General features: G+C 39.9%; 1 protein-coding gene across 1 annotated transcript in view; it reads left to right on the top strand.

The window, feature by feature from the left end:
* Positions 1-8,182, top strand: part of SPTLC2 (serine palmitoyltransferase long chain base subunit 2) — a 112,254-nt gene that overhangs the window by 73,911 nt on the left and 30,161 nt on the right. The gene's annotated exons all lie outside the window — the stretch shown is intronic.

The following is an 8,182-nucleotide window of genomic DNA, read 5'->3' as shown; positions in this document are numbered from 1 at the left end:
GAAAGAGGGAGAGAAAGATGTTATAAGGAATCAGCTCATGCAGTTATAGAGACTGACAAGATTCAAGATCTACAGCAGGCAAACTGGAGACCCAAATGATCTAGTCCAGATACCATCAGTCTCAAGATCCAGGAGGAGCTGACGCTTCAGTTCAAGTATGAAGGCAGGAGAGAAAAAAAAAAAAAGTCCCACCTTAACAGTCAGGCAGGAGGAATTCCTTCTTACCTGGGGGGGCCTTTTTGTACTATTTTGGCTTTCAGCTGATTGGATGTGGCTCACCCACATAGGGCAGTCAGCCAATTTAAATATTGCTCTCATTCAAAACACCCCCACAGACACATACAGAGTAATGTTTGACTAAATATCTGGGGCCCATGAAGCCTAGTCAGGGTGTTACATAAAATCAGCCATCACAGGGACTTCCCTGGAGGCACAGTGGTTAAGACTCTGTACTCCCAATGCAGGGGGCCCGGGTTCAACCCCTGGTCAGGGAACTAGATCCCACATGCATGCCACAGCTAAGAGTTCACATGCCACAACTAAGGAGCTGGCAAGCCGTAACTAAGGAGCCCGTGAGCCACAACTAAGGAACCTGCTGGCTGCAACTAAGGAGCCTGCCTGCTGCAACTAAGACCTGGTGCAACCAAATAAATAAATAAATAAATAAAAAGAAATATTTAAAAAAAAAAGCCATCACAGTATCCTCAGTTGATTAGCCCACTTTTTTTGGATACTGAAATTTGCCTCTAATGTTTTTCAGCTTCAGGAGAAGTAAATGAGTGAATAAACTCTGTCTAAGCCTATCAAGTTTTTTCCCTCCATATTGGGCTTGACAGTGAAGACCCAACTTTGGGTTCTAAACTCTGGTTCCCTTGGAATGTTGACAGTTTTACAATATTAAGTTCAGTTAACTTTATATTTTAGTTTCTATTCATTAATTCATTTTTAGTTGGTTCCATACATGATGTTTATACCCTTGGCAATTTGCTAGAAAGTAGATCATCAGTAACAGCCAAGAAGAACAAATGAATTAATTTGGGAACTTTGTTATATGATTCTAATTAATGAAAGTAAGAGACCAACAAGTAAAACTGATGGATATAGAGTTTATGTTTATCTATACAAATATGAAGATGTGTTTTTATGTTCTGATTTAAGTTCTGATTTTGGAATTCTTTTTATATATAGTTTTATTTTGTTTGAGTCCTCTTGCTGTATGAATATATGCAATTCGGGGATCAGCCTGTTAAAGATCCAAATACAGAATTTTAATACTCCTTTTTTTTTTTTGGCCACACCGTGCAGCTTGCAGGATCTTAGTTCCCCAACCAGAGATTGAACCCAGGCCCACGACAGTGAAAGTGCTGAGTCCTAACCCTTTAATACTCCGTTTAAATGAATTTACCTATTCATTCATTCTTGTTTTGTTTATAGAAGCAATACATGCTCATTTTCAAAAACCCAATGTCACAGAAAATAAACAGGAATAACCAGTTTCAGTTATTTGGCATATAGTCTACAGATTTCTTTTGCATGCACATATATACATATATATACAAATAATATACATATATACAAATAATAATTTTATTCGCGTTACTTTTAGCAGTGGCACATAAATAACACCACAGGATTAGAAGAGTTTTGACTAGTAGTCATTTATGGGAGGGAAGAAAATGAGGATATTAATTGCCTATTTAGCAGTTTTGGAGGACAGTTTCATTCTAGGGTTGTTAGAATTTACTCCATAATTTTGGCAAGAACAAAAAGCTGATGAGTTCTGCTAGGATACTTCCCCTCCCACACAGTGTTTAATGGTGCCTACGAATAACAAAAGATAAGGAAGTCACATTGTGAGAGGTCTGTCAGCTTGTGAATCCAAAATAAATGGGGACTCTGACAAAGCATAAAAGAACTGACAATATTTAAAACAAAAAGTCATAAAAATTATAATCATCTTCATCAGTTCATTTAGTCCCATGGAATTAATTCATGGTTTTGATCTTTTGTTAACAGTTTTATGAAGTCATCAATTTCTAAGTTAGAATTCTATAAATTCTTACCCTGACATGGTTAGAGATCTGATGACAGTGCAGTTGACAAGGAAATTGGGTTATTTCTGTGACATACAATATTTTAAGATAACTAGAATTATGACTGATAACATTATTTCAGGACATACCAGATTTCTAGGAATTTCACATAGTTTCTGAAATATTTATAACATATATCTATACAGATATACAATAAAGAAGGTTTAGTATTACTTATTTGGAAATGCTTCCCATATAATTTAATATATGAAATAAGCCTAGTTAGCTTAACATATCCCTTTTTATAAGGAGAGAACCAATCTTTGAGATATTTCAGGGGCCTTGAAATAATATTTCAGAGTTAGTTCTAAGTCAAAAAAGACTTTATTTAAAATTTTATTTTTGAAATTTGTCAAAAATATCAAAAGTTTTAAAAATACTTCGTCAAATAGGATCATAGGTCACTGTGGAACAGTGCTCAGTTATCCATTTAATCAAAGTGACAAAGATTTCACAGGCAATTTTTTTTTTTGCGGTACGCGGGCCTCTCACTGTTGTGGCCTCTCCTGCTGCGGAGCACAGGCTCCGGACGCGCAGGCTTAGCGGCCATGGCTCACGGGCCCAGCCGCTCCGTGGCATGTGGGATCTTCCCGGACTGGGGCACGAACCCGTGTCCCCTGCATCGGCAGGCGGACTCTCAACCACTGCACCACCAGGGAAGCCCTCTCAGGCAATTATTGAAGGTTATATATTTAGTACTGTGCAAAACTTAGCTCTTTTAATATTGAGAGGACTAGGTTTACTTAAATAATCAAAGATCTGATAAAGACAACATAGAACGTAAGTGATTATTTTGACAAAACATAAGATCTGCCTTTTATAATCTTACTGTCAAGAGCAGACGAATAGGGGGAAAAAAGCTTGTCCTTTTAACCTAAGGAGGAACCAAATTTTAATTTTGCACCAGCTTACTCTTCGTTGCAGTGCGCAGGCTTCTCATTGCAGTGGCTTCTCTTGTTACGGAGCATGGGCTCTAGGCACACGCGCTCAGTAGTTGTGGCTCGTGGGCTGTAGAGTGCAGGCTCAGTAGTTGTGGCGCACGGGCTTAGTTGCTCCGCGGCATGTGGGATCTTCCCGGACCAGGGCTCGAACTCGTGTCCCCTGCATCGGCAGGCAGACTCTCAACCACTGTGCCACCAGGGAAGCCCGGCATGTGGGATCTTAGTTCCCAGACCAGGGATCAAACCCTCATCGCCTGCATTAGAAAGCGGATTCTTAACCACTGGACCACCAGGGAAATCCCTGGAAGCAGTAGTCTTGATATACTTAATTTTAAACCTTTAGACTCCAAAAATACTTGTTTCCCAAAATTGTTTTGTTTCTCTAAAGTTTTTAGCCTTTTCCATTTGTTTCCCCTCAAACAAACCTGCGTTTTCTTTTGTGTTCCCTATTTCAGATAATGGCATCTTTTATTTATGAAGTTGTCCGAAGAAGAGATCATTATTATATTTTCTCTCCTTTTTTATTCCACATATTTAATCACCAGAGCCTGTGGATTATGCCTTCTTAATGTCTTTGAACCTCTCTACTTGACTGTAATCCCCACTGTTATTTATTTGACTTAGACTCCTGTCTACTTTCACCTGGATTTAATAACCAGTTATAGTAGAGGGATCAGTCAAGCGAAAAATGGTTTAGAAGGATTCAGATAAATGAACAATGCTGAAAATTAGGAATAGGAGCTATCCAAGCAGAGTACCAGTAAAATTTTATGACTGATACCTTTCTTGAGTACTCTAGTTCACATTGGTTTCTCCCACCTTTCAAGATTCATTCTTTCATTAAATGTTTATTTAGCATTTTCTATGTGCTTTAAGCATTGGTAACAGTTTAGTCTACCTTCAAAATATATCCTCCCTCCACTTTTTATACCTATTGCTGTCACCCTAGTCCAAACCACAGTCATCTCTCCAGTGCTCTGTCTGCTTCTGTCTTTGACTCTCTTCTAAATATATCACTCAGGGTGATCCTGTTGAAGCATAGGAGGTCATGCCAGTCTTGTTTAAGAACTCTCTCAGAGGGCTTCTCCTGCTTCTTAAAGTCAGAGTCTTAACATGAAGACCTATGAGGCCCTTCTGATTTGGCCCTCTGGACTTCCCTGGTGGCGCAGTGGTTAAGAATCCGCCTACCAATGCGGGGGACACGGGTTCGAGCCCTGGTCCAGAAAGATCACACGTGCCACGGAGCAACTAAGCCTGTGTGCCACAACTCCTGAGCCTGTGCCCTGGAGCCCGTGAGCCACAAGTACTGAGCCCACATGCCACAGCTACTGAAGCCCATGTGCCTAGAGCACATGCTCTGCAATAAGAGAAGCCACCAGAATGAGAAGCCAGTGCACCACAAGGACGAGTAGCCCCCGCTCGCCACAACTAGAGGAAGACCGTGCAGCTACAAAGACCCAGCGCAGCCACAAATAAATAAGTAAAATAAATAAATGTATGATTTAGCCCTTTGTTGACCTCCTCTGGTCCCACTGTTCCCTGCTTGGCTCTCTCAGCTCCAACCAGACTGGCTTACTTGGTCCTTGGAAATGCAGGTGTGCTTTGCTTTTGGGTCTTGACGCTTTATGGAGGCAGCGCTTGAGCAGAATGAGTGCTTGAGTGAGGCGTTCATCTTTTTTGTTGTCTGTTCCCCATACTGGAATGTAAGCTCGTAGCAGGCAGGGGTTTTTGTGTCTTTTATTCGATACAATCTACACAGGGCCTAGAGCAGGGTCTGGCACATAATAGATGGGTGCTCAGGATAGATTTGTCTAATGTGTGCTTACCCAGCACGTAATATATTCTCCCCTTCCTGTGTGGTCTTCCTGGTGAGATTTTTGCCTTTGGTGTAATGGCTATCATACCACTTTTGTATCTCCTGTATCTCTAGCAAATGTATACTGAAATAAATGAAATCTTCATTATTTAATTATTTTTATGTACAAGATTTCTGTTTTTTAAAAAATAGTTTTATATCTTAAAGTTAGGCTGCCCTGAGGCTTAAAAAATGTTTGTAGCCCCTAAATTCAGCTTCTTTAATGTTTAAGTTTCTCTAAGAAATCCTGAAGCATATACACAACTGCTGTACATGCAGGGTTTTTTTTAAACTCTTACTTGATAGACTTACCAATATAAATTGGTCATCTTTCTCAATATTGTTTTAATTGACAATATTGAATGTGATGAAAGAGTTCATCATTTATATGGAGTAAGTAATAAGATGCGGAACAAATTTACATGTTCTGTTGAATTTTATAGATGTGCATATTTATTTTTATAAAAATAGGTAGCCGTTATAATAGGGATTCAAAATTCAATTGGTTTCCACTGGGCTCCCCAAAATTTCAGAGATTACAGAATAATTCTTATTACTGTTGGTGTCAAATCTAAGTGTTCACTTGCCAGCCCACTTGCCCTTTCTTGGAAGAAGTAAAAGTTATTTTTGGAACTCTGATTTCCTGACTAATTGGAGTCAGGAATCCCAGCAATTCCCTCTATTAAAGGATATGCAAATGTCCCATAGCTCTCCTAAAAGGCAGTCTTACAGTAGGCAGTCTGAACCAGATGTGTTAGTAATACTTGGTGCCACCCTTTTATCAGCCTCTCTCTCGGCAAAGTATGTATAAGAAAAACTGATACTAAAACATCCTAGGAAAAAATAACTTTATGGGAATGAAAGTAGATGCACAGATGAAAAATAAATATTTTTTGGCCAGTATTGTCTGATTTGTGCGTTCATTCGTATGATTTTTTAAAAATTTTACTTATGTATTTATTTTTGGCTGCATTGAGTCTTCGTTGCTGCACGTGGGCTTTCTCTAGTTGCGGTGAGCGGGGGCTACTCTTTGTTGTGGAGCACGGGCTTCTCACTGTGGTGGCTTCTCTTGTGGAACACGGGCTCTAGGCACCTGGGCTTCAGTAGTTGTGGCACACAGGCTCAGTAATTGTGGCTCACAGGCTCTAGAGTGCAGGCTCAGTAGTTGTGGTGCACAGGCTTAGGTGCTCCATGGCATGTGGGATCTCCCCGGGCCAGGGATCGAACCCGTGTCTCCTGCATTGGCAGGCAGATTCTTAACCACTGCACCACCAGGAAGTCCCCATGGGATTTTGTTTTAAAAGGAAAGAAGGGAAGGGCCAATCCCTTTATGCTTTCATTTCCTGCCTCAGGGCAAGGGCTTTACCTCCAAAGTGCTGTTTTCATAGCACTTCCCTCCCCCCCCCCCACCCCGTCTTACAAATTCCTGGAACACCCAGCACTAAAAAGTTTGGGTTTTTTTAGATTTGTCTTAAACAGCAAAGGCTAAGAGGAAAATGCTTGAGCCCACCCCTATAATGTCTAGATGGTTCTGTTTTGGTTTTGTTTTTTAGGTAAAACGGTGATTATTAAATAGTAGTTAGATATACTTAAGATTATAAAATGAGAGATCAGACATTTAACCTCATTCCAGTTTTCTTTCCAGTTTATTTCCCAAATAATTATAATTTATTTTTTTTTGAAGTATTGACATGGATACAGTGAAGTGCAGAAATCTTAAACATACAGTTTAGTGAATAATGCACACTTGTCTAATCACCACCCAGATCATGTTGTAGAACGTTTTCAGTATCCCAGAAGGTTATCTTGTACCTCTTCCCAATTCATTCCTCCTTGCCAAAGATAACCATTATTTTGACTTCTATCACTATATATTAGTTTTGCCTGTTCTTGAACTTCATGTAAATGGAATCTTACCTACAATACAGTACATACAATCACTCTTGAATTTAGTGTATTTTATTCATCATATGTCTTTGAGATTCATTCACATATTTTGGTGAAACAATAATACATTTTCATTGCTGTCCAGTATCCCGTTGTTTGCACATATCACAGTTTTTTCATTCTGCTGACGGAAATTGTGTTATTTCCTGATTTGGGCTGTTATTAAGAGTGATATTCTTACCCATGCCATTTGGTACATAACTCTGTTGGGTATATGTACTTAGGAATGAAATTGCTGGGTCATAGAGTAGGCATATCTTTAGGTTCAGCACATATTGCCATTTTTAACAAAGTACCAGTTTACAGTCTCTCACTGGCAATGTATTGTTCCATATTTTTTGCCAACACTTGTAACCTTTCAACTACTTAAAAAATACATTTCATTCCCATTAGGGGAAATTAGAAATGGAAGTAGAAAAAGAAATATTATTTATTCTTACTCTAGATTAGGAACATATCATTTATATTTAATGTGTTTATTCATTTCCTCCTTTTGCCCTATCTTCCCAACTCAATTCAGTATTTTGAGAATATTTACGTAATTCCACCCAAGGAAAAAAATATACAAAAATGAACAGGACGAAGACCTAAATAAATGGCAGGATATCTGTGCTCATGGGTTGGAAGACTTACTATGGTTAAGGTAGTGATACTCCTCAAGTATGTGGATTCAACAACATACCTATCAAAATCCCAGCTGCCTGTTTTTAGAAATAGGCAAGCTAATCCTAAAAATCATATGGAAGGGGCTTCCCTGGTGGCGCAGTGGTTGAGAGTCCCCCTGCCGATGCAGGGGACACGGGTTCGTGCCCCTGGCTGGGAAGATCCCACATGCCACGGAGCGGCTGGGCCCATGAGCCGTGGCCGCTGAGCCCGCATGTCCAGAGCCTGTGCTCCGAACAGGAGAGGCCACAGCTGTGAGAGGCCTGCGTACCGCAAAAAAAAAAAAAAAAAAAAAAGGGCAAAGAATTCGAATAGACACTTCTCCAAAGAAGATACACAGATGGCCAAAAAGCACAGAAGAGAAGGTGGTCAACCTATTAGTCATTAAGAAAATGCAAATGAAAACCACAAAATCCCACTTTACACCCACTAGGATGACTAAAATAAAAAAGATAAACAATAACATTGTTGGTGAGGATCTAATAAAATGGAATACTCCCATATTACTGACAGGAATGTAAAATAACCCAGCCATTTTGGAGAACAGTTTCCAGTTCCTCAAAAAGTTAAATATAGGGCTTCCCTGGTGGCGCAGTGGTTGAGAGTCTGCCTGCCGATGCAGGGGACACGGGTTCGTGCCCCTGGCTGGGAAGATCCCACATGCCGCGGAGCGGCTGGGCCCG

The sequence above is a fragment of the Lipotes vexillifer genome, unplaced genomic scaffold (genome assembly GCF_000442215.2).
Source record: "Lipotes vexillifer unplaced genomic scaffold, Lipotes_vexillifer_v1.1 scaffold39, whole genome shotgun sequence".
Taxonomy (NCBI): domain Eukaryota; kingdom Metazoa; phylum Chordata; class Mammalia; order Artiodactyla; family Lipotidae; genus Lipotes; species Lipotes vexillifer.
The sequence above is the reverse complement of the archived record's forward strand: the minus strand, read 5'-3'. Positions and strand labels throughout refer to the sequence as shown.